Source organism: Pinus tabuliformis, chromosome Q (genome assembly GCF_031772625.1).
Source record: "Pinus tabuliformis cultivar Carrire ecotype Pingquan chromosome Q, CPIR1, whole genome shotgun sequence".
Classification (NCBI taxonomy): domain Eukaryota; kingdom Viridiplantae; phylum Streptophyta; class Pinopsida; order Pinales; family Pinaceae; genus Pinus; species Pinus tabuliformis.
The window spans coordinates 1,066,451,311-1,066,476,449 of record NC_142296.1 but is presented as its reverse complement, the minus strand read 5'-3'; the positions used below and the strand labels follow the sequence as shown (position 1 = coordinate 1,066,476,449).

The 25,139-nt window shown below is 40.1% G+C and overlaps 1 pseudogene; it reads left to right on the top strand.

The window, feature by feature from the left end:
* The first annotated feature begins 8,380 nt into the window (after positions 1-8,380).
* Positions 8,381-21,219, top strand: LOC149223181 (EP1-like glycoprotein 2; annotated as a pseudogene).
* The last annotated feature ends 3,920 nt before the right edge of the window (positions 21,220-25,139 follow it).

Below are 25,139 nucleotides of genomic sequence, written 5' to 3'. Positions count from 1 at the left end.
CCGAAGCATCCATAAACCCCAATCCATTAAACCTGGATTATAACATAACTGTAGTTCCCTTGACCGGATACACAAAATACCATGGACCAAAAACCATCGCGCCCAAAACCATGTGCGAAAACCATGCACAAAACCATAGGTAGGTCCACCCACCTAATATAGGATCGCGGAAAGAATATAACACAACCCAACATCCCTAACGCAAGATTCTATTGTTGTTGTAGCTTTGGAAATTTTACTTACTTTCCTATTCCAAAGCCCTACACTTAAGCTATTGTAGGTGGTAAGAGTGCTAAAAATATAAAATTCTAATTGATTTTAATTAACACCGTGTTATTAAGATGTTATTTACTCAATAGGTAATGAGAGTGAAACTTTTGATATTATGACTCGACTCAAAATTATAATGCAATGGAACATGAAATTTGTAATTTATCGTTCAATGAAATCCTAATTAAGGAAAAGTAAGAGTTTCTTTGATTTTCTCTAAATAAAATGAAAAACTCACAATTTCACCAAAATTCTTTTCATAAGACAACCAATTTCATTTTTATGTAATCCAAATGCAGAAATAAACTAAGATTTCAAATTTGCCTAAGAGATCAAACAAACCCAAAATGTCTTTTATCATTTATCACTTGAAATTTTGAAACACACAGAAATCAATCAAGAGTTTGGAAAAATGCAATTTCCCTAATGAATTCTTTAACTTAATGATGTCAGAATGTAATTATGAAAGATTTAAAAAATGAAAAGAAATGATTTCCTTTTTATCATTTAGCAATGAAAGCAATTCTTCACAAAATATAAAAATTTATGAGAAACCCTAATTTGCGAGTAAAGAAAGAGTTTCATCACAAATAAGCAAGATTGATAATGGACCTAGTGTATTTGACATAAAAAGATAGGAGCACAATGATATTGAAGACAACCTATCTCTTTTTGATCAATCAACAAACAAGTCAGACAAAACCCTAATCAATTTTGCAAAAGGGATTGATTCCCAAAAAGACCTCACCAAAGCACTCAAACAAGTTTAGAAAAGGTATTGGATAGTCAAAACAAATATGATGACACTTTCAGAAACCAAAATTCAGACTTTGGCTAAGAGAAAACCTATTTTTTCAAAAATTTCTAGGAATTGTGTAGGCGAGTAGTATAATTCAGTGCACATGCGCTTAGTTGTTGAGGCAACAACTGTGCAGATCTATGCTATGTGGGTGAACAGAAACCACACAGGTCTGGGAAGCCCAAGGAAAAATAATAAATAAAACAATCAACCTGTAATATCTGAAAGATCATAAATTTACCAAGACTCGGGTCTAGCTAAACAAAAAGATCAAAAAGCAAAACCAAAGAAAGAGATGATAACAATAATGATCCCCAACGGAGTCGCCAATTTGTTACGGCAGATAAATCCCTCTTGTTGACAAGAGCTATCTTCCTAGATCCTAAAGGAAACTAGAAACAAACAAACAATTGAATAACTCTTTCCCTAAGCTTACTTCGTTCGAATTGTAAATACAAAAGTAGGAGAATAAGCCTCTTACCTATTTACGAAATGATTGATGAAGATCCCTACTCCGTCTCGATGAAGCTTTTCGATGCTCAAAAATACCTACAATCATAGACATAAAAGAGATCAAAGGATATGCAATCATAACAATTCAAACAAACTTAATCTAATGATCAAGGAGATTAGAAATTGAGATTATCTTATTGAATATCAAAAGAATTATAAACCATTCATCATTTGAATAATACAATACAATGGGAAAAATGGATTCATTTGTACTAATTCAAGGATAAAGAAGAGCCTTACAACCTTTGCCTTGATGCCATGAGGTCCCTCCCAAATTCCTATAAACATCTCTTTAGCTTATAAGCCTTCCAATCTAAATCCAACAACATAAGTGTATCTTTTATGAACCTCCTAATCTCTCTATCCTTTAGTCAATTTATGGTCCAAGAGAAAGAAGTTTTAGATCCAAAAGAGAAGGATGAGATCCTCTAATTGAGGGATTGGGTTCCTTGATGAAAGGGAATTAGCTCCATGATTTGAGGGGTCTAGCTTGAATAAATATGACCTAGAAGCTTCCAGTTGGGATATATTCAACCAACAATGCTTCTCAAATTCACTTTTTATTTTTACATTTCTTTGATTTATCTGTGCAGTGTATAGTGAAAGACAGAGCGCAGTTCTCAGTGATAGAAACTGCAAATGCACAGATACTTACTAGGAAAAGCACGCATGTCACAATTTACAAGTCATAAATCCATTTTACCCAAAACTCACATCTTCTTTGAGGGTTTTTTATTGTTTGACTTCTAAGGGAGTGTAATGGAACATGTTTATGGATGGCAAGAGATCCAATTTAATGGTCAAGTGTCATGGTGACAAAATGACGTGTAATTGACTACGTCTAGCCCCTTGACGCTTCATTTATTTTGGAAACCCTTCTCTGTACCCTCAGTTTTCTTATTGCATGAGACCAAGTGTTGGTGCTTGGTTCTCAGCGCTTTCTTTATGCGCCCTTTTAAACATTCCAAGGCTATGTGAATGGGATGAGCTGTCCCGCGGGGCTGCCTACCCACTCTTCTCATTGGTCGTTGCTGCCACTTGTGTTGTTGTCATGTCCTAACGCATGTATCCTGATGTTTCTTCTTTGTGCCCATAATTTACCTTTGGGGTCAAGCCTGCAGGATGAGTTGTCTCGGTGGGACCCCGACTGCACCTATGCCCAATGAACTCTACACCCGAAATGATTTGTCACTAATACCAATCACCTCAACCATAATTTTTTTGTTTCAAATATTGATAAAGAAGTTATTTTAAAATTCTCTTTCAACAAAGCAATTTTTTGTTTTTGTTTTTTTTATACTAAAATTTACATTTAATATAACCCAATAAAAACATTTATTTTAATTATTTAATATGGATTTTTTAATTTTTTTATAATTTTAATAGTATAAATTATAAAGAATTTTTTTATTAACTATTAATATTTAATCAATTTAATTTTTAAAAATAAATTAAAATTCTTCTTTCTCAATTAATATATCATTTTAAAAATCCAATTAATTTTCAATTAATATATTATTTTAAAAATGCAATTAACTTTTAATATAAATGTATTTATAATTCATTAATAAGTATTTATGTGTTTTTAATGATTCATCTTTTATTCAAAAATATGTATATGTTTTTAATAATTATTTATTTATTTATTTTATTAGTAAAAAAAAATTAAAATATAAATTAACTAGATTTATTTTGCAAAGAAAATTGTGTATGAAGACTAGTTTGTTCAACTTTTTGGATAAGCTTACACCCATCATAAATTTAATAAACTTTGTTATAATAGTTTTGAATTTTACTCTTAAATCTACATCAATTCTAAACAATATATATCTATATATATATATATATATTAAAAAATAAAAAATGATGCAAACAGGAACTAGGGCTTCTCAGGGCGGGAATTTTTTTCTAGGGACGGCCGACAGGGCCTCTCATGGCGGAAACTACTTTCGGGGGCGGTTGAATGGCCTTGTACGCAGGAAGGTTCGCTGGGGGTTCCAAGGAAGTCAGAATGCCTCGTATGGCTCTGCCCCCATGGGCCTAGAGACTCGTGGTGGTTTTGGATGTAGGGGACAAAATGGGCTCCAAGGAGCTCATTTCAAAGGATGAATACAGTAAAGCTCTGATGGGAAGTGGAAGCTTGACAACTCATGCATTGCCCTTATGACTTTTGCAACGAAGAGCCAGGGTCTCGGGAGGTAGCCGCTATGCGGAGTATGAAACAGGCAATGGAGCCTTTGCGTGTCTCTAGAATGGCAATGGTTTGCGCAGACAGTTTGGCCAAGAAGAGCGATGGGGATGCTAGTGTGCACAGGCGGAGGGATTACAATTTGGAAGGAGCCGCGATGGAGCCAATACTTTGGGGTTCCAACATAATGTTGGAAACCTCGACCTCCTCAACTGAAGGGCGGGTTTCAACTTATATTTCCATGGTTGGGTCTTTGAGATGGCCAAGATCCCCGTGCCTTGACTCAAGAATCAGCCTTCCCTGTTCCGGCCGGCTCAGGCTTTGGTTCTTGGTCAAACGGTGGAGACCAGAACTCTGCACCCTCTACCCTTTGCGTTGTCAGAACTTGCTACCCTCGAGGGGGCTGGCGACTATGTTGAAAAGATGGGATCCGGGAACTTGGTAAGCTCCAACTGTTTCTAATTTTTTTTTAAAACTCCCGCTAGGTCTTCAGGTTTACTACGGGTAAAAAATACAGACAAAGTGATAGATCTGAAGCAAAGCATCATGGCAAAATAAAGATACCCTGGCCATTCACATAACTTGATGTTTGAAGGCAAAATACTACAGGAGCGCCAGCCCTTGACGGAGTATCATATCCATGTTGATTCCACCATTACACTCAACCTGAGATTACGCAGTGGGGCTGGAACCAAGGGCAATACAGGTTTTGGAGGTAGCACACAGATAGGCTCAGGATCAAAACAGAAACACACAAATGGGGGACTATCATTCAAGAACATTATGTAGGGGAAAAAGACAGCCTCTGAACCATCCAAACAGGCAGGAAACGCTCCAAGCTCATATATAGTGGAGCAGCTGAACTACACCTCAGAATTAAACATAAACATGCCAACAACTGATCAACAATGCGCCTCTTATGAATCCCTGACAATTATTTGTCATTTTAACTGCTTCTGGCCTAAACCAGTAGAGCTCTTCCACTGGATTTTAACAAACTGGTCATTACAATGTGATATTCACCTCTACTCAAAAGGTTTTTTATTGTAAAATTCTTAACTCTTGAAGCTAGAGACAAAATTTTACAGGAGGGACCATGGTTCTAGGGTTCAACCGGCCTATTCACCACTCACTGGTTCCCTAAATTTGACGCAAACACCATGGTTGTCTCCAGAATTGTAGTCTGGGTTTGAATGCACAATCTCCCCCTTCATTTCTGGGAGGACAGAGTTCTAGATGGCATTGGCAACAGTTTTGGGCAGTTCATAAAGACAGACTCTCAAAGAATAGAGGAAAAGCTTTTCACTTATGCACGCATATATGTTGAGGTATACCTCAACAAAGGCCTTCTGGACAACATCCGACTAATCCACAACAAGTGGATTTGGATACAGATTTTGGATTATGAGAACACAAATTTCAGATGTAGGAATTATAGACAAACATGGCATTTACACAACTTGTGTCCAGAAGCTAAAAAGGATACTTGAAGGAAAAAGAATGTAGGGAAAAAACCCAAAGGATGGCAATATCCCCCACCAGAACCTGAAGAGGAGGAGGATGAAGCTGGGGATGAACTATGCCCACAAGGGAAAAGTCAGAATCCAATGGAACCTGAAGCACAGGGGGGAACCCCACAAGACCCAATATAAGCTTAGAATCACAGGGTGCAGGCCGCCTTGATCCCTGACGAGGGGGACATCAGTGGGAATAAGCGCATTCACTCATCAGATAATTCAGACTCAGACAAGGACAATGCCAAAGTTGATGCAGGGAATCATCTTGCTCTTGTCTCTTTGGTGCCATCCCAAGGGGAATGGCGAAGGGTTGAGAAAAACAAGGGGCGAAAAGCTTAGCTTTTTCCCATCATGTATATTATCTTGAATTTTTCTGCCTGTTTATGTTTATCATTTGGCCTCTGACTTAATGATGCGGCATTTTAGCCAGTTCAACATGTAATTTTGTTTTCATTAATAAAAGTACATCCTTTTCCTTGGAAAAAATATTAATTAATTTTTTCAAAAATAATAAATCGAATTTCAATCTCATTAACATCATTAAAAATGAAATCTCCCTTGCCAAGTTTTTTTATTAAAGATGAAATGTACTGTTCCGAGTCCGCAATTGAAGTTGAAAATGAAATTTTGTTTAAAATGGCACACAAGCAAACCTTGAAAATGCTGGAAAATTCGGGTTGCCTTTCCAAAAACACAAAGACCTTTCTTAAGGACAAAGCAATGGATCTATAATCAAAGTCACAGCTTGCAAAACCACGCTTTAGACCAAATCTTTTAGTTTCAGGGGTGAAATAGATAAAATAATTGATGGCCTCTTCTCTTACACACAAGGTAATAGGGAGATTTATTCGGATGCTCAAAGTTTAATATAAACAAAAACGATTGTGGATAGACATGCTTTGTTGGTGGTTTACCATATCACGTTCAATTCAATGATGAAATCCACTTCTTCATACAAAGTGGTGTCTATTACTATTTTTCTTGTCCTTGATTTTTAATAAGATTTAACAAGAGAAGAAAAAAGAGTGGAGTGCCTAATCATGTGCCCTGGTGCAAGTTGTATTGTACAAATCTTTTAGCCTGGAATTCATTTTAGTGTTGTAATTGATTGTTTTACAGTAGAGCATGAATTGCAGTTTTGGATTTCATTTTAGTGTTGTAATTGATTGTTTTACAGTACAACATGAATTGCAGTTTTGGATTGTTAATTTTGACGATTTGTACATTATTAAATTTATTATTTTATTAAATATATTAAAATTATATATATGAGAAAAAAATATTTATAAATAATGAATATATATTTTGTTATTTGAAAAAAAAATTAATCTGTATTTTTTTTCTTAACGAATATGTATTTTTTAGGCTACTAATATTTCTTAAGACAATTTTTACAAAATATATAATTTGACATCTACACTTAGTAACAATTTTTACAAAGTATATAATTTGACATCTACACTTCGTATAGTTCATTCAAACTTATACCACAAACTTAAAAAACACCAAATTTCTTTCTAGAGAAATAAAAAGGATACCATTTCATTACTTCCTAACCCTCCAATCCTAAGTCCACAATGCATATCTACCCTGGCCTCCCTCTAACTTGTAGAGAATAAAGTTTATGCATAATTAAAAATAAAAATACCAACTACATGAAATATTCCAATGAGAGAATCTGACAATCAAAATTATCACCAGCTACCAACCATGTGCCCTCCACTATTTTTACCTTACTTACATTTTCTATCCTCCCAACTTTCCTAGAGCCAACTAGGAGAAAAGCACCCACCAGCGCCTTTCAAACAATAGAATCTTTAGGAGAATTTCTAGGCATTCTATACCAATCTTCTATTAACAAGTGTTGTAGATATTTGGATTCCTCACCCTGCCCATAATAAATTACAACCTGTGATCCTCCAAAGGTTGTTGGCAGCAAGAGATTGAGAAAAAATGTAAATGTTTTTAGTCCCCCATCCTCTTAATTGTTTTGGAGATACCACACTGCTCCATTTAACAAAAAGAACACTACCAAAAAGCTTTTGACCCAAACCATAATAATTGAAGCTGATCTTCGAGAAAATTCCTATTGGCATTGCTCCTATAGAAGACCAGTAGAATTAAATACTTTCTAAAACTGATTTCAATAAGATTATAAAGATGCCTTAATCACCTTTTGCGAGAAAGAAAGCTGTTGATATAGAAAGAAATACAAGCTTCCACTTGTTTGAACTATCAGTGGAAAGATTAAAACATTTGATTAATTTTTTTTTATAAATCCAATTACAAATAAATGAATGTCAATCAACATCATTGAAAATGAAATGCCCTTCACCAAAGTTTCGTACCATTGGACTTGGATATGGGATGTTTCATTTCCAATGATGTTGATTTACATTCATTACCAAAGTCCAAGCATCACATTGTACTTCAATATGGAAAATTTTTGTTTAAAAAGGTATATAAGAAAACTTGGAAATGCATGAAAAATACGGTTATTTGATTATATAGTGTGCAAAAACATCATTACCCATGCCAATGACCTTGCCAAAAACACAATGTCCCTACTAAAGGATAAAGAAATGCATCTATACACAAAGTCACAGCTTAACTACCTCAGCCTTCCCATCTTCTCCAACCCCACTTTTACGACCAAATGTTTTAGTTGCAGGGGTGAAATACATAAATTAATTGATTGTCTCTTTTCATACACAGAGGGTAGTCACATGGAGTTTTATTCAGATGCTCAGAGTTTAATATAAAAAAGCGATTGTGGATAGACATGTTTTGTTGGTTACCATATCATGTTCAATTCAATGATAAAATCCACGACTTGACATAAAGTGCTTTTCAAATCCCCTCGTTTTGCATCAGGTGAATATAACAATAATAATGATTTTTTTCATCCGTCTGATTTCTGACTTTTTAATTCCATGGGAAAATTTCAGAACAGAGAATTCTCCACTGTATTTAAAAAACAAATAGAAATAGAGAAGAAGCATGAGATAATTCTTTGTTATATTGAAAAAAATTCAGCCAACGATGGATTCAACTATGTTTCTTCTTGTTTTCGGGTTGTTGTTTCAACAAGCAATGGGAATTCATGTGAGTGGAACCTTCTCTTTCGTGAACTCAGGAGAGCTGGGAGATTATGTTGTCGAATACGATGCCAGCTACAGAGTGGCTTCACTGGCAACTTCGAATGGCATCTTCCAGCGGGTTTTCTTCAACACCACGCCCAATGCCTATGCCCTCACCATTCGGATGGGCTACCATAGAAATGCAAAAACCATAAGGTTTATTTGGACTGCCAACAGGAACGATCTTGTCCGGGAGAATGCAACTCTCAAATTCGGCAGCGACGGAAACATCCTTCTCTCGGATGTAGATGGGTGCGTGGTTTGGTCCACAAACATTTCCAATAATGGCGTCGTGGGAATTGAACTCCGGACCAACGACAACCCGGTGCTCTTTGACCAAAATAATAGAACGGTGTGGTAGGGTTTCGATCACCGACCGATAGTCTTTTAGTGGGGTAGTTACTAAACATCGGGTCGTGAAGACATTGGTGAGCCGCATGTCAGACCAGGATTGTCACGCCCCTACCCTGCCCGTAGTTTTTCAATTGCATGAAGGGGGTGCGGCACCACCCCTGTTTTTTTTAACAATACTCACAAGTGTGGACTATGCGTAACATTTCATACTTAGTTTATTTTTCACTTTCTAGGTATAACTTTCATATATCTTTCATCATCATTATTATTTCAACACATATTCACAATGGATAAATAACGGCAAGAGAAACTTCTTAAGTATGAGTCTGTGCACAATAATAATGACAATCTTCAATTTACATAAAATTAACAGTTGGAGAGGAACCCCAAGTTCCAACTCACAAAACTCTGTTAACTTTACAATTTGCCCTACACCACCGTGTAGCTTCCCTGCACTGTCGTGCTGGTGCGCCCGCCCTTCACCGGGTCGGGTCGCCCAACGCACCATTCACAGGGTAGAGGTACCCACCGGGTCACCCTCCACCGTTCAGCTCAACACTCCGTCTACTCGCACGCCCAGTGGTTCCACACTACCACAGAACGCCACCGTGCAACTTTTCTCGACATGTCGCCCACTCGGCGCGCACCCGCGACCTACCCACACACCGTTCACCGTGTCAACCAACTCGCGCTTGCCCAAACCTCCGTTCACATCAACCACGAGTGCTCCTTCCTGCAACTCGTTCACTCGGCCCGCGTTCACGTGTTGTGGGCGCACCGCCCAACTTGGGTCGCCTCGCCCAAATCGCAGTGCCCGAATTGACTCGCCTGTCCACCTACCATGTATCTCGCCCACCCATTTGCGGTTATGTCCGACCACCCAGCGACTTGACTCGCAAGCTTGTCTACGGTCCGACTCGCCCGCTCGTCTGCATTTGACTCGCTCGCCCGTCCGCGGCCCAACTCTCCCGCTCGTCTGCGATCCAACTCGCCCACCCGTCTACGGTTCTATCCACCTGCCGACCTGTAGTCTAGCTCACCCACATGATGCAACCTTTAACTCTCAGCTCCATGCTTCGGCCTTAGCCACCACCTGTACTTCGCCCTTTCTCTTATGCGCCCAAGTTTGTAGCTCGCTACTCCCTTAGCTCGCCCTTAGAAGACTTGCTTATTTTTTGATGATCTTTCCTCCATCTAACACCCATCAATATATATGCTAGGTTGTGGATAAATCATGGGTCGACCTGCCAGGCCGACCTACCCATTTGACTAGCTCGCCCACTCATCACGTCGACTCGCCCTCACTTCCCCCGTCGGCCCGCCCATACCATCGCCCCACTAGGTCCACATGCCCAGTGCGCATGGTATAAGGCGATTTCACCCGAAGTTCGCCATACTTAATCGAATTCCCGAATTTCAGTTTTTCGACATCTCCATTGGCTCGTCGCACCTTGCCAACTCGTCTCAATGTCACACAAAACGTCGCACTTGACGCGCTCGTTTACTAACTCATCGCACATAACCGGGAACGCTCACCCAACTCTTCATACATCACAAGTCACGACTCATGGGCTCGACATACTCCCCAACTTTAAATGGGTTGTTGTCCTTGACAACTCTTCACCCCAGTGACCACTTGTCACCAAGATTATCAAGCCACATAACTGTGTGTATGGGTAATCCAGATGTGTCCACCTCTCGACCTGCCTCACGCCATAGATATGTCACTAATCTGCAAGGAATCACGTGTTGGTACCCCTAATGTCGGTTACTAGTTAGGTAGCTAATCCAACCACGCATCGCCTCCATAAGAACTCATGCCTCCACATCATCATGTCTTTGCAGTGCATGCTACCTGTGAATCTGTGTCATCTCACCCTTATATGTCTGATCAAAATGTTGGAGACTCACTGGCATGAGCAACTAACAATGAGCCTCATCTCCATGATAGTCTAAGAATATAAGGAGGGAGTAGATCCTAAAGGCTCTCCCTCACTGATCAACTCAATCCACCTATATGGATCCTCCACTTCTAATCTCTGCAAGTATGCTTCCCGATTCTTCATCTGAACATTTGGTCTAACATCCTCCTCGTCATCGTCATCCTCCACTGTCTCTAGCCTCTTAGATAGATCGAAGATACTATCTGATAATGTCATGATAACCTGTGACTGCTCCATAAGCTTTGCCTCTGCAATAGATAAGCTCTTATAGACTTCCTCATCTCACTTCTCATTCTCCATATTCATCACTGTCAGCTTACGCTTGGTCTTAGTAACTCCTAAGGTCGGAACACCTATAGGTACATCCTCTCATTGTCATAAATGTACAGTTTTTTCATATGGAGAACAATCATAGCTTCAAATTGCTTCATAAATTCCATGCCCAGTACAGCCTCGTAGTCATCTATCCGCACCACAATGAAATCGAGCTTCCCTGTCCAATCACCAAGTGTCACATCCACTCTCTCAGCTACACCGATCACAGAATCCGGAGGAGAATTCACTGCCTTCATTTGTGCCTGCACCGGTACAAACTTCAGTCCAATCTGTAGAATTTCCCACTGTAGATCAACAAATTATGCAATATACTAAAGCAAAATACAAGATCTAGTTCTACAACAAACTTGCGGAATCTTAATCGAATATGAGCAAGATCAAATAGAACACATATAATTGAGAATGAGAAAGCAATCACACATGAACACAAAAGAATACTCTGGGGAAATCCTCAGCTAAAAACCTCGAGCTTTGTATATACAAGTGGAAATATGTTCAGATTACACAAAGAATCAGCTCACAAGCTATCTTGCTTTCTTTGCAATCAAACAATATTGCTTATAGGCTGAATAGACACAAGATATGCCTTCCCTCAGCCGTCCAAGCCTTCTATTTCCTTGCGCAATTTTCCTTGGGGTCCAATGCTACCAACTGTGTGAATTGGCCTCATCACACACTCATTAAACCCAAAAGTAACTGCGCAATCTCCAAGGAATGAATTCCTTTTGTATGCAAGAGATATCCTCCATGGAATATTCCTGCAACTGATAGTACACTGTCCCATCATCTGATCTCCACTGGGTCTCTGTCTGAACTAACATGCATGAGTTATTTATGAGAGAATATTCAGTTATCTGAAGTGAAACAGTTACATGCATGCATGCATTAACTAACTGAACTCACAATTAGTTTAACAAACTATTTGAGCTAATCTAACTAGACTTAACTCAGTTAATTGAGCTAACTAATCACAACTCAACCTTATCTCTTTTACTAAGGGATAAATTCCTCAATCAATGAGATAACTGTTGCATGTCCTCACATAGACTTCATGTTTGATTTTTTTCAACTAATTAACTCAAGATGAATTAATCAATTATTTTACAAACAACTGCTAAGATCAAATTTGAATTTTACTTCTCTATTTTAGTTCAGGGACTAACTAAAATAGGAAGGTATCCCGAAATGCTATTTATAGCAGTGCTAATTTTAGCACTTCTATTTTTAGAATTTTTTGTTGCTATTTTCAACACTCCCTCTCAACAATAAAGGGATTATCAGTAATCCCAATCCTGTCTCTATGGAACTCGAACTTGCATTTTCACAATGCCTTTGTCAAAATATCTGCATCCTGTTCCTCAGTCGAAACATATAGCAATAACATGATCCTTTTGACCACACAGTCTCGAAGATGTTGATACCGAATATCAATGTGCTTGGACCTGTCATGAAAAACTGGATTCTCAGAGAGTTTGATACAACTCTGATTATCGCAGTAGATCACGGTTGGATCCATCCTCTAACCAAACAATCCCAATAGAATCTTCCGCATCCAAATGGCCTCACATGCAGCTTGACTAACAGCGATGTATTCAACCTCTACTGAGCTAAGTGTAACTGATCTCTATTTCTTGCTGTACCAGGGAACTGCAGCTGAACCAAGGTTGAAGATTCCTCCAGAAGTGCTCTTCCGGTCTGATGGACTCCCTTCGCAATCCGCATTTGTGAAGCCCTGAAGCTTCACTCCCGCTGTCCATCTGTACCACAATCCATACTGAGATGTGCTTCTGAGGTATCTCAGCACATGCTTCGTTGCCTTCCAAAATATCTTGGCAGACTGAACCATAGCTTGACTCAGATGGTTCACCGCAAAGCATAAGTCTGGTCGTGTGTTCACTAGATACATAAGTGAACCCACAAGCTACTGATAAACAATAGCAACTACTACCTCACGTGAAGTAGCATACTCCTTCCTCCAGTTCCCAGCTAGAGGAGTCTGCATGGGCTTGCACTTCTCCATGTGGAACCGCCTGAGTATCTCACTGGCATACTTGCCTTGAGACACAAATACTTCACCATCTTTCTGGCAGACCTCCATGCCTAGAAAGTAGTGCATAAGACCCATGTCTTTCATTTCGAACTATCTTGCAAGGTCCTCATTGCAAGACTGGATCACCTGTCAAAATCAGATCATCGATATAAAGAAAAATGATCAATGACTTCCCTTTTACCATGATGTGGTAAAGGTTCGCATCTACTTCACTCTTGGTGAAGCCCAACCCAGTGAAATAGCTGTCAATCCTGGTGTACCAAGCATAGGGTGCTTGCTTTAACCCATACAAAGCCCTCTTGAGTCGGCATACATGCGTCATGATCGAAGGTCTCGACACCCTCTGGCTACTCAATGTACACCTCCTCCTTAATCTTCCCATTGAGGATTATTGTCTTCACGTCCATCTGATGGATCTTCCAACCCATCTCAGCTGATAGTGCCAACATCGATATGATAGATGAGTACCTTGCTACAGGAGCAAAGGTCTCATCGTAGTCGATCCCCTCGACCTGTGAGAAACCATGATCAACAAACCTTGCCTTATGTTTCTCAACACTGCAATCATCTACCTACTTTACCATGTAAAGCCATCTGGAACTCACCACTGACTTGTCCTCAGGTCTTGGGACAACATCCCACACACTGTTTCGAATGATAGAGTCATACTCCTCTACCATTGCATCAACCTAGACTGGTTGCTGCACTACCTCCTCGAATGAAAAAGGTTCGGACTCTACACACTCCCCAATCAGGGCCATGTACCGAGTGTACCACTTGGGTGACCTCCTTTGTCTGCGCTGAGAAGATGGCTGTCCCACATTCTCCTGCGCATCCAACATCAACCTGTCATCTTCCCTTGAATGTTTCCGCCTATCTCTGGAAGATTCAACATGAGTGGATGTCTCCACTCTCGGATCCTCTGCATGCGGCTTCTCCGCATCAATCTGAGGCTCCTCCTCCTTAGGAACTGAAAGTTCCTCCTCTGCATGCAACTTGAGCTCCCTCTCAAGTGATACTCGCATGGCTTTCTGCTCGTCGAACTTCAGATCTTTGCGTACCACTATCCTTTGACTGGTAGGCAAGTACACCTGATAGTTGTGGGGTGTATCAGTGTACCCTACAAGTATTCCCAACTCAGCTGTTGGATCTAGCTTCTTCCAGGCATCTTCAGTCACATGGTAGTAAACTGATGATCCAAAGATTCGGAAGTGACTCACATCTGGTCGCTTCCCGGAAAAGGCCTCCATAGGTGTCTTCATTCCCAGTATACGGTGCATGCTTCTGTTCTGCAAGTATACTGCTGTATTGCATGCCTCAGCTCACAAATGCAGTGGTAGGTTTTGGTCATGCAACATCGCTCGAGCTGCTCCCACAATTGATTTGTTCTTCCATTCGGCCACCCCATTCTGTTGTGGGTTATGGGGTGCCGTCAATTCCCATTTAATTCCTTCTGCAACGCAGAAGTCCTGAAACTGTTGGGAGACATACTCTCCACCATTATTGCTACGCAAAGCTTTTATTTTCTTTCCAGATTCTTTCTCTGCCAAGGCTTTAAACTCACAAAACCTCAAGAAGGTCTGATCCTTCTTTTGCATAAAATAGATCCAGCATATACGAGAAAAATCATCAATAAAAATAACATAGTACCTTTGTTTAGCGGTGGAGGCTGTAGAGAAGGGTCCACAAACATCTGAGTGAACTCGCTCCAGGATTGCTCCAGCTCTACTGTCTCGATCCGGAAAGAAAGATTTCGCATACTTACCCAAGGTACAACCTTTGCATGTATTCGTTTGCTCCAATTTTCCCTTGGGAATTCCGATAGAAATCTGCTGCATAATCTTTAGGGCTCCATTGTGCAAGTGACCCAATCTTCTATGTCATAGCTCACCAACATCTTGGCTCTGCACCATCTCAGCTTTGGAACTCAATGTAGCACAGTCGTCTACCTCCAGCTTGTAGAGATTCTTTACTCGAATCCCGATTCGCTCGGTCTGTCTAGTGCCGATATGCCTCAGGAATACCTTTCCTTTACTAAAGACTACATCATAGCCATTATCTTTTAGCATAGCAACGAACACAAGATCCTTCTTCAGACGTGGTACATACTTTACATCAATCAAGGTGAGAGGAGCTCATTGCTCCCTCTGAAACACAACCGTACCTTCACCTGAAACACGGTACTTTCCATCATCGCCCATCTCGATCTGCATCTAGAGATCCTTCTCCTCCAAGGTACTGAAAATATTCTTGTCACCTGACATGTGGAATGAAGCTCCATTGTCCAGGTACTAAACACATCCCACCATGGATGAAACCATGCATGCGATAAGAGAGAAATCCAACTCAAACTGTGAGGTCAGTGCCTCACCATCAGATTCCTTCGAGGATCCCTTCTTGGATTTCTTTCGTGGACAATTCGTAGCATAATGGCCCACTTCATGACAATGAAAGCATCACACTTTCGATTTGTCAAACTTATTCTCACCATGGGAAGAACTGGATTTGGAATGGGACGCCTTGCCTTTCCCCTTCCTCACCTTACTCGCTAAGGCTAGATTTTCCTCATCATCTTGCTTTGATGAGGATTCATCTCTGGTGCTTCTTCTTATCTCCTCCTGCATCAAATTTGACCAAAGTCATTCCCAATCTGGCAGTTTTTCTCTTCCATTACCGAGTCTTGGTAGCTATGCCAGCTCTTAGGAAGACCGAGGAGCGCAAGACTCACCATGTCATCAGTAGTTGTCGTGATCCCTACACTTCCAAGCTCATCCCTGTAGGTGGTGAGCTTGTTCAGATATGTAGAGATCATGTCACCCTTTTCACACTTGATTTTCCAAAGCTTGTCTTTCAGTGCCAGCTTCCTCTGATCGCTGTTGTTCTGATATAGATCTTTCAATGTTTTCCACATCGAAAACGGTGTCTCCTTCCCATGGAGACTCGAGACTATGTGGTCTCGAACTCCCTCCAGAAGGATTCTCCTTGCTCTAGCCACACATTTCTTCCATTCTGCCAACTCTGTAGCATTAGCCGCTGCCGGCTTGGGGACTTCTTGATCAATGAATTCCTTTAGACCGTTATCCTCTAATACTGCTTCCATGTGATCCTTCCAGGGTATATAATTCGAGTTGCCATCAAGGGCATACTCGAGTCTTAAACCATTGAACGCCATTAGTGAAATTGAGATGTGACAAGAACTCGATTTCTATATTCAGGAACCTCAAACTTCAAACTTATCCCTTCTTGTATACTGTTCTTCGCTTTGATCACCTTTTCTCTGATACCATGTAGAATTTCCCACTGTAGATCAACAGATTATGCAATACACTAAAACAAAATACAAGATCTACTTCTACAACAAACTTGCGGTAGCTTAATCGAATATAAGCAAGATCAAATAGAACACATATAACTGAGAATGAGAAAGCAATAACATATGAACACAGAAGAATACTCTGGGGAAAGCCTCAGCTAAAAACCCCGATCTCTATATTATCATACAAGTGGAATATGTTCAGATTACACAAAGAATCAGCTCACAAGCTATCTTGCTCTCTCTGCAATCGAACAATACAGCGCACAGGCTGAATAGACATAAGATATGCCTTCCCTTAGGCCTCCAAGCCTCCTATTTCCTTGTGCAGTTTTCCTTGGGGTCCAATGCTGCCACCTATCTGAATTGGCCTCATCACACACTCATTAAACCTAAAAGTAACCGCGCAATCTCCAAGGAATGAATTCCTTCTACATGCAAGAGATATCCTCCATGGAATATCCTGCAACTGACAGTACACTGTCCCATCATCTGATCTCAATTGGGTCTCTGTCTGAATTGACATGAATGAGTTATTTATGAGAGAATATTCAGTTATCTGAAGTGCAGCAGCTACATGCATGCATGCATTAACTAACTGAACTCACAATTAGTTCAACAAACTATTTGAACTAATCTAACTGGACTTAACTCAATTAACTGAGCTAACTAATTACAACTCAAATTACAACTCAACCTTATCTATTTAACTAAGGGATAAATTCCTCAATCAATGGGATAACTGTTGCATGTCCTCACATAGACTTCATGTTTGATTTTCTCCAACTAATTAACTCAAGATGAATTAATTAATTATTTTACAAACAACTGCTAAGATCAAATTCGAATTTTACTTCTCTATTTTAGTTGAGGGACTAACTAAAATAGGAAGGTATCCCGAAATGCTATTTATATCAGTGCTAATTTTAGCACTTCTATTTTTAGCATTTCTTGTTGCTATTTTCAACACAATCCTTCTCACAATATCCTCGCTCATAAAATTGCGAGTTGCCCCACTATCCATCATAGTAAGTTAAACACCACTCCCAACTCTCATCTCGACATACTCTAACTTGTTTCTTTCTAGGTCTCTTCGTGAGACTGCTTCCGTAGCTACTGCAGCTCCCAAAATCTGCATAACCCCTATAGAAGCTTCTTCTTTCTTTTTCACATTGGCCTGTGCTAAGACAACCAATTTCGGTCTCGAAGGACAATTATTCACCATATGTGGTTCCTCACATATCCAACACTTCAACGGTTTCTTCGTCTTCGCCTTATCATGTGATCTCGAAGGCTCCTCCTTTGTAGACTTTTCTTTCAGTTTGTCATTCTTTTTCTTCTTCTCTTTGGTCCCTTCATCATAATGTTCTACCAAGCGATCCACAACAACAAATGCTTCTTCAAGTGTTTTTATCTTTTTCCTCTTCACTTCATTCCGCGCCCAAGGTTTCAACCCTATGATAAAATTGAACACCTTGTCCCTTTCTACCATGTCTAGAAGTTCCAAAACTGCACTTGAGAACTCTCGCTGATAAGCTTGTAGACTCCCTATTTGCTTTATGTATTTTATCTTCATCCTTGCATCCCATGTTTTGTCTTGTGGACTAAAATGAGTTTGCAAAGCCTTCTTCATTTCATCCCACGAAGTGATGTCTGCAGCATTGCCATTGGAAATCTGGTCCATCCTTCTTCGCCACCACATCTTAGCATCTTTCATCAAGAACTGAGCAGCTACCTTGACTTTGGTTTCCTCATCGGACATCCCCAAATGCTCCAAGTACTATTCCATATCCCATAGAAAGTTACCAAGATTTTTCGCACTCCTTGTCCCATCATAAGAATCCGGCTCTTTGACTTTCACATGAGCCACACCTCCACCTGAGTTGTGCCCAACAACCCTCTTCAAAACTACGATCTCATTCTAAGCATCCTCAAGATATTTTTGCAATTTCAAGATTTCTGCCAAACCTTGATCTCTTGCTTCACTGATCTTTTTGACTTCTTCTTCCATTTGTGTATACTGCCATTCAGTATAATCATATCGGACCTTGAGGTCTTCAAGCTCCCCCTTTACCTTCGCATAGCCTTCCTGAACCTGCATGTTCTCGGCCTTCATCGAAGCCATGTTAGAAGCTAACTCCTCCATACGATCCAATACCCTGTCAAAGAAAGCATCTCCGGCATCCTTGCCAGATTCACCTGTCACAACCTGAGGTTCTTCTGCCATCTCTGCCATCTGCCTTCTTTGTGATCTGGTATAGACCATAAACCAATATCACCTATCACAAAGTGCAAGTGTATCACTTCTTTGTACGGTATTCAGTAACCTCTGATACCAACTGTCATGTCCCTACCCTTGCGGTAGTCTTTCGACTGCACGAAGGGGGTGCAGCACCACCACCCGTATTCTTTTTAAGAATACTCACAAGTGTGGACTATGCATAACATTCCATATTTTATTTTTCACCTTCTAAGTATAACTTTCATAAGTACAGTGGGAAACATATATTCATATATCTTTAATCATCATTATTATTTCAACACATATGCACAACGGATAAATAACGAGAGGGGCAAATCCCTGAGAATGAGTCTGCCCACAATAATAATGACAATCTTCAATTTACATAAAATTAACACTTGGAGAGGAACCCCAAGTTCCAACTCGCAAAACTCAGTTAACTTTAGAACTCGGCCTGCACCACCATGCAGCCTGCTCAAACTGTCATTCCAGTGCACCCGCCTTTCACCAGGTCGGGTTGCCCAACGCACCGTTCACTGGGTAGAGGTGCCCACCAGGTCACCCTCCACTGTTCAACTCAACACTCCGCCTACCTGTGCACCTAGCCATTCCACACTACCACCAAACGCCACCGTGCGACCTTGCCCGGCGTGTTGTCCACCTAGCGCACACTTGCGGCCTACCCACACAGTTTACCGTGTCAACTGACTCGCGCTCGCCAGACCTTCGTTCACCTCAACCATAGGCACTCTTGCCCGCAACTCGTTCAACCGACCTGCATTCACGTGTTGCGGGCGCACCACCTAATCGGGGGTCGCCTCGGCTAACTCGTCGCAGCGCTCGAAATGGCTCGCCTGTCCGCCTACCATGTAGCTCACCCACCCGTCTGCGGTTCTGTCCGTCCGCCCGGCGACCCGACACCCCCGCCTGTTTGCGGTCTGAATTTCCACCCGTTTGCATCCCAACTCGCCTGCCTGTCTGTGGCCCAACTCGCCTGCCCGTATGTGGCCCAATTCACCCACCCATCTGTGGTTCGACTCACTTGCCCGTCTACAACCCAACTCACCAGCCTGTTTGCAGCCCAACTCGCCTGCCAGTCTGCAGTTTTGTACACCCGCCGACCTGCAGTCTAGCTTGCCCACACGATGCAGCCTTTAACTCTTGGCTCCATGTTTCAGCGTTGGCCACCGCCTACACTTCGCCCTTTCTCTTATGCACCCAAGTCTGTAGCTCACTACTCCCTTATCTCGCCCTTAGAAGACTTGCTTACTTTTTTATGATCCTTCCTCCATCCGACACCCATCAATATATATATTCTAGGCCATGGATAAATCATGGGTCGGCCTGCCCAGGTCGACCTGCCCATTCGGCCAAATCGACCACTCATCATGTTGGTTCGCCCTCACTTCGCCCGTCGACCCGCCCATACTGTCGCCCTGCTGGGTCCACATGCCCAGCTCGCATGGTATAAGGCACCTTCACCTGAAGTTTTCCATACTTAGTCGAATTCCTGAATCTCAGTTTTTCAACACCTCCATTGGCTCATCGCACCTTGCCAACTCGTCCCAATGTCGCACAAAATGAGGCACTCATTTGCCAACTCGTTGCACCGCCGACTTGTCGCTCATCCGACTCGTCACACATAACCGAGAGCACTCACCCAACTCGTCGCACATCGCAAGTCACGACTTGTGGGCTTGACAAAGACAGATTGGAGGGCTCTTATAGTCTTGTAATGGAAGCTGGAGGATGCGCTTTGTATGCCAGCTTTCTGGACCCTCTGCCTCACTGGACTCTTAGCTTGTACGACGCGAGTGTAAAGGACATCTATACCATCACGCACACCTGTAAGAAGCTGGTGAGTAGCATAACGTTCTTGAGCAATCCAGAAGCCGAGTATGGGTTTCGTCAAGAGATGGAGATGAAATTGGCCAACTTCACCGCGACACCAGAGTTCAGGGCACTGGAACTTTGCAGCCTCATTTTTGAAGAAACCACAACGACTCTCTATAGTTTCAACATCCCCAGATTTAACACTACTCTGTCCTTTCTGAGATTGGAGTCCGATGGAGATTTGAGAATGTATACTTACTTGCTCGATATCGAATTGAATACCTAGGATATTACATACCAGTGATTTGGTTGTTTGCGAGGAGTGCCTCAATGTGGTCTTCCAAGGAAATGTGGATGATTTAGGGTTTGTGAGAAGGGTCAATGTGTGGCCTGCCCTCAAATCGATGGCCTGAAAGGCTGGTCTACTAGCTGCTCGCCCCTGTCCCTTCCAAACTACAAATATGCTTCTTCCAATTCTTCTGTTGATTTCTATACACTGGTGGGAGCTGAGCATTTCTCTAGCAAATACGTGAATGCAAGCCAAATTGGAAAATCAAATTTGGAAGAGTGCGGGAGGAGGTGTTTGAATGATTATACCTGTGCGAAATTCTTCTATTGGGAAGAGTCATTTGCGTGCTTTCACAACCAGATTGTGGGTCCTCTCAACCAACTTGGCAATAGCACACACCTGGAATTCATCAAGGCTGTCGAGATGGTTTAACTGTTCAATCACAACATTCATTTACTATATTCACATGCCATGAGAGGACTATTTTTCTTGTCCTTGGTTTTTAATAAGATATAATAAGACACAAAAAGTGGTTGATCATGTGCCCTTTAGAAGTTGTATTGCAAAAAATGCAATTGTTCCGTTTTGGGTTAAAGCATGGATTGCAGTTTTGAATTGGTCAATTTTAAGATGGGTAGATTATTAAATTTTATTATTTTATTAAAAAAATGGTTTGACTTACTCAGAGGTTTCAACTTGGAATTTCAAGGAACATAGCACTTCAGTATAAGGCAATGGAAAATTGATTTTTCATAAGTAATAAATAAATTAAAATTCTATATACATGTGTATGAGAAAAAACATTTATATTTTTAAGTGATGAATATACATATTGTTATTTGATAAGAGGGCTAATCTATATTTTTCTCATAGAGATACATATGTTCTATAGCTACTTCCATTTTTTAAAACATTATTTACAAAGTACATATTGTGGCATCTATATTTGTTCTCTTTCATTATATTTTACATCAAAAACTTACAAAAACACTAACTTTCTTTCTCACATCTAGCCTCAGATTATAGAAATAAATGAGAAGTAAAACTCCATGGAGTGATATTCCTCCCCATCATGAAATTCACTAATGTTCGGTGATCTAGGAGGGAGGGACAACGTCTCCTTGGAAAGATATCGACGTTCATATTTAGTTCCCTGAAAATGTGATGAAGGAGATCCACTCGAAAGGCTAGATTGATTCATGCAAACCTTGAAGCAATGTGTCAATATGAACATTTCACCATTGAGACTATTTTTAAATCCCAATCGATAATCTATTTCAAGTCGCCCATAATATATAATTTTTTGGCACCTCTTTTAGTGCAACCACAAGGATAGTCCTTAGAGCTATAAACTCCACTATATTATTTTAACCAATTCCTTCTCTACCTAATGGACAAATAATGACTTGTACTTAGGTAGAGCATAATTCCCACACCACAATAGGTGGATAACCTTGCGAGCTAACCCCATTGAAAAAAAGATCTTACTAGCTAAACCTTTAGGGGAATCTCAACATCTCTAAAAGCAATGGAGTTTGTAGCCCACCAAATACCATAAAACAATATGATAGGAAAGGCTTCAAAAAAATTACCATCTAGTTTGCTAGCCAATTCCTCATGCTTTCCTCCAACCTCAAGTTTAACTAGGATGACTTGCGCTTTAATTATGCTAACAAAAGCCTTAGGATCTATTTTTCATAAGGACATAAGATGAAAAGGTGAGGAATGGATTCCTACTCTTGCACAATGAACAAATGTTAGAGCCAAATCCATCCCCATTTTAAGCCATTCTCCCGAATCAATAATTTATTGGAAAGTGCCATAGTTAATTTGCACTTCAAGGGAGCATGAATCTTCCAATGAATAATTCACCACCATTCCTTACCGACATTTAATTAAGATTAATAATTGCTATGTATCCCAGTTTTATTGAATACACTCTTAAGCCTACATTTTTCGACCAACAAAAGATACTAATGAGGTGAGACAATTCCTTTGCTTCATAACCCTCTAATCCTAAGACCACAATGGGTTTCTACCCTAGCCTCCCTCTAACTTTTGGAGACTAAGTCTGTGCATGATTAAGAGTAAAAATACCAACTGCATGAAACATTGAAATGAGAGAATCTGAGAATTGAAAATCCTCACCAACTCCCAACCATGGGTCCTCCCCTATTTTTACCTTCCTTCCATTTTCTATCCTCAAAATTGTCCAAGATCCAACAAGGAGAAAAACACTCACTAGCACGTTCAAAATGATTCTAATCTTCAGGAGACTTTCTAGGCATTCCATACCAATCTTCTATTTACAAGTGTTGTAAATATTTGGATTTCCACACCTTACCCTTTAATGGATAGCAACGAGTGAGCCTCCAAAGGCTTCTAGCAACTAGAGATTGAGAAAAAAAATGTTAATGTTTGTTTTTAATCCACCATCCTCCTAGTAGTTTTGGAGGTGCTACGTGGCTCCATTTAACAAGAGGAATGTTGCCATTAAGCTTTGACCTAGACCAAAGGAATTGGAAGTTTGTCAACGTTATCTTGGAGCAAATTCTTTTTGACACTGTTGTGATAAATGTCCAATAGACTTGAATACTTTCCAAAATTTACTTCAATAAGATTAATCATCCCCCAATTGAAAGAAGCCTATTGACCTAGAGAGAAATGTGAGCTTCCATTTTTTTGAAAAACCATAACCAATCAATGAACCTGTAACTATATGGCTTGAGCAAAAAGCCAAGGTATTTAAATCTAGAATCAAACTCTTTTCATGGAAATGGGAGGAGTGCCCATTGAAAATAAAATTCTAACAAACCATGAGAAATAAAACACAATTTCAAATTGTTGATTTTCATTCTCATTACTTTCCAATAAATGTCAGAAATTCATTTCAAGGAGTTGAGATATTGAATTGAGCCCTGCACAAATTGTTCTAAAATTAACTCACTCAGAATGGTCCTTAATCTCATGGCTATGATCTTGGCCATAATCTTATAAATCACATTGCAGAATGACATTATATGATAATCATTGAAAGAAACACCATCTTGGTTTTTGGGGATGAGAGCTAAAAAAATAAATTGAGTTAAAAGATCCCAACATCTTTTCATACCTCTGAGACTCCCTAACCACCTAAAGCAAATCATGTTTTAGAAAATCATAGAATACGATATACAAATCCACCATGAACCCAACTGGACTTGGTCTCTTTCCTTTTTGCATGGTGTCAAGGGATGCAATAATTTCATACTTGGCCACCACTTCTTCCAAAGATTGATTAATGTCATCCAGAGAAACATGGTTAAATTTTGAAATTACTTCCAAGATTTTGGGAATAGGGCAGGGCCCACGGGATCCTTGAAGGTCAAATGGAAATGACAAGCCCCTTCCTTAGTAATATCTTTATTAGAATGAGCAACAAAACCATCTATTCATTTAATTTTCCAAATTTAGTTCAATATTTTTATATAATGTGCATGTTGATGAAAAAAACCTCTTTTATCCAAATCGAACTGCTCTTGAGTTGTCATGTTGTTTCTCCCTTTTCTAATAAGGAATATCACTAAGCTTCAAGATATCGTAATTGAGATAGGTCTGAATCAAAAAGAGATATGACAACATTATCTCCATACAATCTTGCAATCTAGACTTCAACCTCCTTAAATTGGCCAAGAGTTCTATCATGATAATCTTTAACCCACTTCTTGGTGAATTCTTTGAGCTTTGCAATATTTTCAACAAATAGATACATAAGGGATGATGGAGAATCCAGAGATAGATGCTCCCAATTATCCTCGACCATATTCCGATAACATTCTTTTGCAATCCAAGAGTGGTTGTATTTTAAAGGAGAGGGATGCTTCTCCCCTTCCAAATTCAGTGAGTGACATAAAAATCCTCCCATGGAAACCCAAGATTTCATAAGGAATGATCCTTCCAAATAGTGTTCAGACACCAAAAAATGATCGAGCCATTTTGAAAGGATATCTTCATTCGCATGAAAATCTCTCCATGTTGGCATCAACGTCATAGGAGAAACTCCCACTAACAAGTGCTGTGTAAAAACTTCAAAAAAAATCACCTTGAAGATCATGTATGGGGATTTCTCTAGAAACCTCTCTTAATGATAATGATCAATCTAAATCATATCCAAATAGAAGTTGAGGAACATCAAAATCTTTTTATTCTACCAAGCCTTCCCCAAAGGGAATTCTATCCACATACATACCATATATATTCAGAACCACGATCTTAATATCAAGATCTTTAATTTCTAACTTGTTATATCCCCTGGTTAACACTTTCCCTTTTGTAAATAAGGGTAATTATTTTGAAAATGGCTAAGAAAGGGA